Below are 9,082 nucleotides of genomic sequence, written 5' to 3'. Positions count from 1 at the left end.
CATTTGGGTTAGGGTACTGAGAAAGAATTGGATCACTAAAAATAAGAATAGAAACATATAAGCAGTATCCATTAAATCTTAAATCTTGAAGCACTAAATTCCTATGAGCTTTCATTTTCCATAGAAGCATCACTGTGCAGCAAGAAATTCCGGAAGTCTCTCCTGTTTTAATTTCTTTACTTCCTTTGATCATTGACCATCTTTCCTTCCTTTGACTCCTCTCCATTTCCTTTCAATGTTTCCAGAACTGCCACCATAACAAGTCCCAGCAGTACTAAGTGGTGTGACACAAAGGGTGAGTTATTAGGAAGTACCACACGTACAATAGGAATTAAACAGTTTTGCCAACTTATACCTGCAAGCACATAGGCATATGTTTGAATGCACATACATATGCATATATACATATATACTGTTTATAATAATAATTATAGTCCTCTAGTACACAGGATATAGGGATAGGGCACTTCTTGATTTTTCCCTTTGCTAAGAGGGATTTTTCCCAATCTGCTAAGAGAACATTTTTCTGATTACGATGAGTTTTTTTAAAAAATTATACTAATTATTATTCATTTAACATTTTTATTTTGTTAATTTTTAATTTATATATTTCAACGATTCTTTATTTGGGTCCTATATTTTCTTATTCCTTTGAAGGAGTTTCTTTTATCCCATTTCCTTTCCTAGCTCAACACACACATATATGCGTGTGTGTGCATGAACATATACATTTACACTCACAAATCTTTCCTCTCTTCTTTTATCTATTTATTGTCAACTTATAAGGTTACTACTTAGGAGTCATATACATTGCAAATAGCTCTCCAGTATCTGTAATTCACTGATTAATTTTGGTCCTGTTGTTCTTTACAGAACAGAAGAACTTTACTTTTTCCTTGTTGCATGTGTTTGAGGGTTACTGTTGTACCATTTTCTACTCTGTGTCATCATGCAGGGACCCAGGCTCCTTTCGTCTAGATGTTGAGCATCTTCATGGTCTTCTGAAGCTCACTGGGTGCTCTATTTTCAGTAAGCAGTAGAGTGATGATTGAGGTTCAGTCTTACACAGTTCTGGAAGTAGGTGGGATGGTACCATCCTGGAAAGAGACAGCAGACAGGAAGCGACACTGATCAAGAAGTATGACAAGCTGCTGGTAAAGAAGTCCACAGAACGCTGTTGTATTTGTATCTAATAGTGGCTTGAGATTGTCACAGGCCAGAGCAGTTTGCCAATACAAGATGTAAGCACAATAAGATAAAGATAGACTAGACTAGAACCTTTAAGAACCAAGTGGAAGCTAAACAGATGAACTGAAACCTCTGGGCATGAGCTGGAACCCAGTTATATTATCTCCTGATATTGAAACCTGATGACACAAAAGATCTGAATAAAATGTTAATGCGCTTTGTCATAGGCCTACACATGTGCCTAGTCGAGGACTTAAACTAAAGGAGATCCTGAAGGTAAAAGCAGCATGTGGTTTAGCTGTTAGCTCCTTCGGCCGGGAGATCAACATGTATGAGCAACAGTATTGTTTGTGACTGCACTATCAGTGCTCCTTCACTTCTATCTTCCCAATCTAGCACAAATTGCTTTTGAGGCGCTTAATCCAGAACTATATGAGGTTTGGAAAAATCACACAATAGAGCTCCAACGAAGCGTAACTTAATTATTTGTTAATATGCCATGCAGAATTGCATTGTCAAAACTAAAGAATTGTTCCTGAAGTTGTTCCTGTTCATGCATCCTTATGGGGTAGACTCAGTAGTGTACATCAAGTATGTAATTAAGTGTTAAGCCCATTTAAATATGTCACAGGAGTGAAAATGACATGTTTCATTTCTCCCTGGAGTCAAATAAATGTAAAGCATTATCAACAACAGGTGGGAAACCATAACAATTATTTTATTAATTAAAGGCTTTAATTATTTTCTCTAGCTGTTTGAAATAATATAAAGTTGTAGTCTGTTTAATCTTCAAGGCACTAAGTTCATCCAACTTTCGCTAATAAAGTTTGCTTGTCAATCAATTTTTCACTGGTTCTCACAGCTATTTACACATAGTTCCTTTTTCAGTATCTGACCTAAATGTATTTTCTTTAAATGGAAAGAACCTAAAGAAGAAGGCCTCAGGGATATGGCAATACAGGAGCCACTCACTTAGAGCCAAACAAAACATAAATACATCTTTCTGAAGGTAGTGGGGTTGTGTGAGGCACTGCAATTTGTTTTGTGATAGATGAATCCTGGGAAAACACATTGAACTGTTAGAACAATCAGAGAAACAATCTTTGAGAAAAGAAATATACCCTGGGGTACACAGAGACATTATGTTATGAAGTTAGTAGGTGATGACCCGTCTGTCTATGGCACCACTGAGACCATATTTAAAATATTATATATAGTGGCATACATGCTACCTGAAAGATGCCAAATTCTTACAAGGAAAATGTCAATAGAGCAGAGGTGATCACATAGCCAACACGCTACAGGAAAGCAAGATGAAAAGAAATTGATTTAAAATAGAAATGGGCATATTAAAATTTCAGAATTCTGGAGGAAAAGTACACACTTCTGTAATGCTTTAAAATGATTCATTTTGTCACGTATTTGCTGTTGTAGAGAGAAGAGAACATTTGTCATTCACTCCAGCTTTTTCTTTCTAACTTGCAGATTTTAACATTTATCTTACAGGATGCAATCAGAAGTAAAAGAAATATTTCAGTCGACTGCTTTCCTGTGCTAGTTCTTTTAAACAATCACTTACTTTTTTATGAAATTTGATTTGTTTCCTTATGAATTTCTCAGTTAAGTGCAGTTATATAATATAGTAGTTGATGTAGTAAATAATAAATGATATAATAAATAAATAATATAGAATATAGAAAGTATGAAAAGAGGATGTCAGAGATGGAATATTTATATATGTGAATAGAGTAATATATATAATGCCATATAAATTTGCAATAATATATTACATATTAACATATGTAATTATTCATAAGTAACTTATACATACATTAACTTATAACAGATAAATGTATAACTTGTTAAATATAAAATTTATACACTTATATACATATATAAATAGGTTGTATGTATCTATGTAGAGAGGGAATAATTAGAAAACATAGAACTCTCTTTATTTTCTCCTAGTTTAGCCTGGGGTCATGGAGAAACAAAAAAGAAAGAAATATACCATGTTCTTGAAACAGCATTAGATGGGACAGAGGAAAAAGAAAGTCAATTGTTCTGTTCCAAAATAAATTTTCAGGGGTTGTTTAGCTATGATTTAGTTAGCAAGAGGAGAACTTTAGAGAAATTACTTTGGAAGATTCTTTCTAATGAAAGAGCATTTCTTGACTGGCCAAGAAAGTTGTTACTTCCCAACTATAATGAACAGGAAGTAACAAAACAAGAAATAATGGAAATAGCTTCTTAGAAGAATACTGATAAGGCAGTGTAGTCAGGATATAATAAGAGAGAGCATAGTTTAATCAGAAATTTGGATTTGTGTAATCAAGTCATTGAATAAGAGGATAAGTTGAATTATTTCAGAAGTAAATAGATGTCAAGGTCATCAGCACAAAAAATACATACATCAACTAGCACACACAAAATATTAGAAAGAATAGTTTAAATTACTGCTTAAATTATATATATATATATATATATATATATGCTTTTGTTTAATGGGAGCACCGATCTTAAAATGAGATATTGACATACCTGTCTCCATAAAAGCATGAAAGTTTCTGTCAAAACAAAAATCATAGAGCCCAGTAACCTAGTGGTTAAGGAAGCTGGATCCCACATGGCCTGCTACAGTTTGAATCTCAGCCCAGTGGATTAAAAAACATGATGGTATATGTGGGTGTGTTCCCCAAATCCCATCTGAATGGAAAAAAAAAAAAATACTGTGCCATGACCATGCCCCACGGAGTGATGCTTTTTCCCTCCTCCCAATCTGTCTTTACAGCCCTTTTAATGTATTGACAGTTTCCTCATTAATCAACAAATTGAATAAAATATTTAGCATGCAATTATCTTATATATATTTTTTTTCTTTAGAGTACATGTACATGTACTCTCCAGTGAGACCAGCAGACACAGTGAGAGAGAAAGTGAGAAATCATCCTCACAGGGGATGGCTACTCCACGGTACCTTCTCTTTCATTCTCCTCCTGGGATCTTGAGCATTCCCATACACATGCCCAGCATGATTTTCAAGCCACTGGGTGCAGGACTTGAACTGTTGTCAGCCATGTGTAACCAGAGACTTAACCACTATGCCATCTGCTCATCTCTATTTTATATTTTCATAATAATAATCTTTAAATACTTTGAAAACCATAGAAATCATACTTGAAGAGTGGGATTAATAACAAGGATCCTGTCTTGTGTATTACTTCCCCTAAAATCTATAATAAAATCTGAAATATGTAGTGCTTAATTATTATACATAGAATTTATGCATGCTAATTTTATCTTTGCATTTCTTCTCTCATTTATTGTTCTAGTTTCTTTCAAGTCATCTTAAATACCAATGTTCATAGACCTTTGGTGCTCTCTGGCTCTTGCTGAAAAGCCATATCTAAAATAGAGAACTACCATAGGTCATTAAACTCTTTAGGTCAGTTTCCCCAATTACTCCAGCCTTTATTTTTTATTTATATTTATATATTTTTATTGTTCCTTCTTACATTATAGAGTAGCAGAGATAGCCCTGGGAATTGAAGCTGTATACCTTACCCTTTAAAGTCCACTGGCAACTCATGATTCATTTTACTTCTTGCTTTGTTTCTGTTTTTTAAGTATATTCGATGACTTCTCATTTTTATTTGTTTTATATCATTTTGGTTTTGCTTTTTAATGATCCATGTCAACCAATTTATGTGGTTTTGTTGATGCGAGCTTCTGTTTTGACTTATTATTAGGGCAGGTTATCACAATATTCAGGCTCTAGAATTAACTTGAATTTGAATTTGTGCACATTTACTTACCATTTCAGGACCTTGGGAACATAACTAATTGAATTTTTAGTGCAATTAAGCTAAGGATAAGTCCTTTCCTCAAAGAGTTCTTTTTTGTAATATGCATTTTTGGCATATATTAATAATGATTATTATTTAAGTGAAAAACAATTCTTTACTATTTTAATTGAATTGATATAAAGACAGCAATAATAATAAGAAGTTTATACAACATTCTCCCTAGTACTATTGCTCTGAATTTTTCTTTCTGTTATTTTTTTTTTCTTTTTTTCATTCTGGTCTTTGGAGTAGATAATGAAATTATGTTCTGCCTACATTGATCAAGGCTTACACAGATCAACAACAACAACGACAAAACAACTGGGCCTTACCAAGGAGATCTGAAGTGGAGCTCGTAGTTACAAATAATTAAGAAACTTCTTTGATTAAACTTCACACAATATGATCAGTGGCAATGAGAATGTTTTAATAAATATCTTGATTAAGTCAGACACAAATCTCAACAACTAGGGAGAGTAAATAATTTAGTTATTTTACAATTCTTATCACAAATTGATTATCTGTTTGAGGAAGGGATATCGTAAGATTTAATGAAATGTAAAAAATATAGGTTGGGTAACACTAGTCAATGTTCTCCAAATGAGGGTCAGAAAATTCTTTCAAATTCAGCTACAAGAAAGTTAATTCGTATTGCTAGTGTGTAATTCACTCATTCTTCCTGAAGGAAAAGTCATAAACTAATCTTTCCAGACAGAAAATCATCATAGAGGACAAGCACAGTATGTTTGAGGGAACGACCTCTGGATCTCTGTTGATGAGATGACGGAGATGAAATTCCGGTTTATTGATGTGTGGCCATCCAGTTGGATTGCTTCGCCAGTTTGTTACATTAGGATTGCCCCCCAAATTATTTATTTTGAAGATAGTTTTTTTCTTTCTTTTTTTCTTTTTTTTCTTTTCTTTTCTTTTTTTTAGAATTAGCTAGCTGGTTTCAGTCTATTCTGGTCACTAGCCTAATGCAATTTTTCATGTGAAGCATGGATGCACTGAAATCCCTTTTTCTCCATTTCTCCTTCTTGTTGGGATTTCAGGCACTCATGCAAATGTACCCATAGTGTCTTTATGTGAAAATAATATGGAAATATATTTATGGAAGTCTTTATTTTTATTAGCAAAATCCAATTTCATAGTTAAGTGCAACATTTTATATTTATATGGCACATATTTTATAACTAGTTTTATTTAAATTGTTTACTTATGTACTCTCTATACATCATGACCAGATGCAAAGGTAGTTCAATATTTAAAACAATTAATATACTCTCTAATTTTAATAGATTTTAGTAGGAAGAAGTCATATAACCTTTATAGATATAGAAAAACTATTTGTCAATGTTTAACATTTTTTCTATTATAAAAGCCTTGATAAAATAAAAACGAATATTGCCATAGTTTTAATATGCATAATGTATATTAGAAATACTACATATGCATTATCTATAATGCGGAGGTTATGCAGAAGTATTAGCCAAAGCCATTTGATACAAAACCTTCCTTAGCATTTTTTAAGAATGTAATATACTGTTGTCTACAGTTGCCATGTTGTATAAGAGTTCTTCCAAATTTATTCGTCATATGAATTAATATACTCTCTAATTTTAATAGATTTTAGTAGGAAGAAGTCATATAACCTTTATAGATATAGAAAAACTATTTGTCAATGTTTAACATTTTTTCTATTATAAAAGCCTTGATAAAATAAAAACGAATATTGCCATAGTTTTAATATGCATAATGTATATTAGAAATACTACATATGCATTATCTATAATGCGGAGGTTATGCAGAAGTATTAGCCAAAGCCATTTGATACAAAACAAATTAGAGGCATAATAATTAGAAATGAAAAAGTCCGATTGTATAACTAAATTATATAGGAAAAATGAAAAAGACTTAGGGGGAAACTGCTACCAAAATTAAAAAAATAATATAAGAAGTTATAATATTGCCATTTTAAAGAAATCACATTTTTATACAAATGATGACAATTTTCTTAGAGATAATAGAAAAGAGAATTAGAAAATAAAATAAAAGTTCTAAGTAAAAGATAATTTTAAAATGTGGACTATATTATGCCTACAGTAGAATTTTCTTGAAAGGCAGAAAGAGAGTTGAGGGCCACCCAGTGGCATGGTGGTTAATTAGGGTTACTGGATTCCACATGACTGACTATTGTTCAAGTGTTAGACCCAGTGGCTTGAAAAACACAGGGGGTACATTTGTGTGACTGCCCAAAATCCCAATAAGAAGGAGAAATGGAGAAGGGATTGCAGTGAATCCATGTTTCAAGGAGGTGACATCTCACTTTTCTTCTCTTTCTTTTTCTCTCTCTCACTCTAGTGAATGTGCATACCTTATAGCAAAATTAAAGAAAAAAAAGAGTTGAATAAATGCAAAGACATTCTGTGTTACTGGATTGGGAGACATAGTGTTGTAAAGCTGTCATTTATCTTTAGGTTAAACTATAAATTTTGTATCATCTTTAAGTTAAACCATGAATTTAATATCATTCTAATAAAAATAGCATCAGAACTAGCTCCCCTTGGTTCCTCTGCCCAGCAGCCCCAGCTGTAGCCTCCGAGCCCACTGCCACCATCCCAGAGCAGATGATGGCTATGCCTGCCATGTGAGTCAGTCTGGGCAAGCCTACCAGAGGTGTCTTCACCAAGGACTATGGATTTGGCCTAATAAAACCTGATTTGAAAACAAAATCTGAGGATGAAGTGGAATTTATCAGCTCAGGCTCAGCCAACACTGAGAACACCAAAGTGACAGGCAGTCTGGAAATCACGTACAGATGGACTGAGTACCCCCTGACGTTTACAGAGAAGTGGAACACTGACAACACGCTAGGCACTGAGATCACCCTGGAAGACCAGCTTGCTCGTGGACTGAAGCTGACCTTCTATTCATCCTTCTCACCTAACGTGGGGGAAAAAATGCTAAAATTGAGACAGGCTACAAGCAGGAGCATATCATCCTGGGCAGTGATCAGGATTTTGACATCGCTGGGCCTTCCATCTGGGGAGCTCTGGTGCTGAGTTATGAGGGCTGGCTAGTTGGCTACCAGATGAATTTTGAGATCACCAAGTCCCAAGTGACCCACAGCAACTTCGCAGTCTGCTACAAGACTGATCAATTCCAGCTTCACACTAATGTGAATTGATGGGACAGAGTCTGATGGCTCCATTTACCAAAAGGTGAACAAAAATTCGGACACTGCAGTCAATCTCACCTGGACAGCAGGAAACAGTAACACAGTCTCTGGAATAGCAGTCAAGTATCAGACACTGATGCCTGTTTCTCTGCTAAAGTGAATAACTCCAGTATGATAGGCCTAGGATACACTCAGACCCTAAAGCCAGGCATCAAACTGATGCTGTCAGCTCTGCTGGATGACAGGGACGTCAATGCTGGTGGCCACACTCTTGGTCTAGGACTGGAATCTCAAGCATAAATGAATACTGTACAATCATTTAATTTTGAACTGTTTTTTCTTGAGAGGTTTTTGCCATAGGGTGCATGCGCTCGCCAGACAGACAGAGAGAGACAGAAAGCGAGAAATCATCTCACCCCTGGGGGGATGGCCATACCATAATCCCTTCTCCTCCGTTATCTCGGGATCTTGGACATGCATGCACATGCGCCTGGCGTGAGTTTTAAGCCACCAGGTCCAGGACTCGAACTGCTGTCAACTATATGGGAGTCTAGCGACATAGCCATTACACTAACTGCTGGTCCCATTTTGAAGTGTTTTTCAGCATAGTTACCTTTAGAATTTAGTGTACCTTTTAATGTTGTATGTCTGGGTTGATGCAAGTACTGCTAAATGTCATGTTAGACCTTCAGGTTAAAGATTATTCAGCTTTAAGGTGTTACCTTTTAGAGGTACAGAATAGACCCCATTCCAAAAAAAAGGCCATTTCAGCTATAGGCATGGGCAGGGGGGAACGTGATGGCCCTTCTAGAGATGCCAGTGTTGATTGGTTTTGTTTTGTTTTTAAATCTAGAAGTAGATGCACACGGAA

General features: G+C 34.8%; 1 pseudogene; it reads left to right on the top strand.

Annotated features, from left to right (window-relative positions):
- Nucleotides 1–1,687: 1,687 nt before the first annotated feature.
- Nucleotides 1,688–8,511, top strand: LOC102473726 (voltage-dependent anion-selective channel protein 1 pseudogene; annotated as a pseudogene).
- The last annotated feature ends 571 nt before the right edge of the window (nucleotides 8,512–9,082 follow it).

This window comes from Tupaia chinensis, unplaced genomic scaffold (genome assembly GCF_000334495.1).
Source record: "Tupaia chinensis unplaced genomic scaffold, TupChi_1.0 Scaffold000022_1, whole genome shotgun sequence".
Classification (NCBI taxonomy): domain Eukaryota; kingdom Metazoa; phylum Chordata; class Mammalia; order Scandentia; family Tupaiidae; genus Tupaia; species Tupaia belangeri.
Note: the sequence above shows the minus strand (reverse complement) of the source record. Positions and strands in the feature narration are given on the sequence as shown.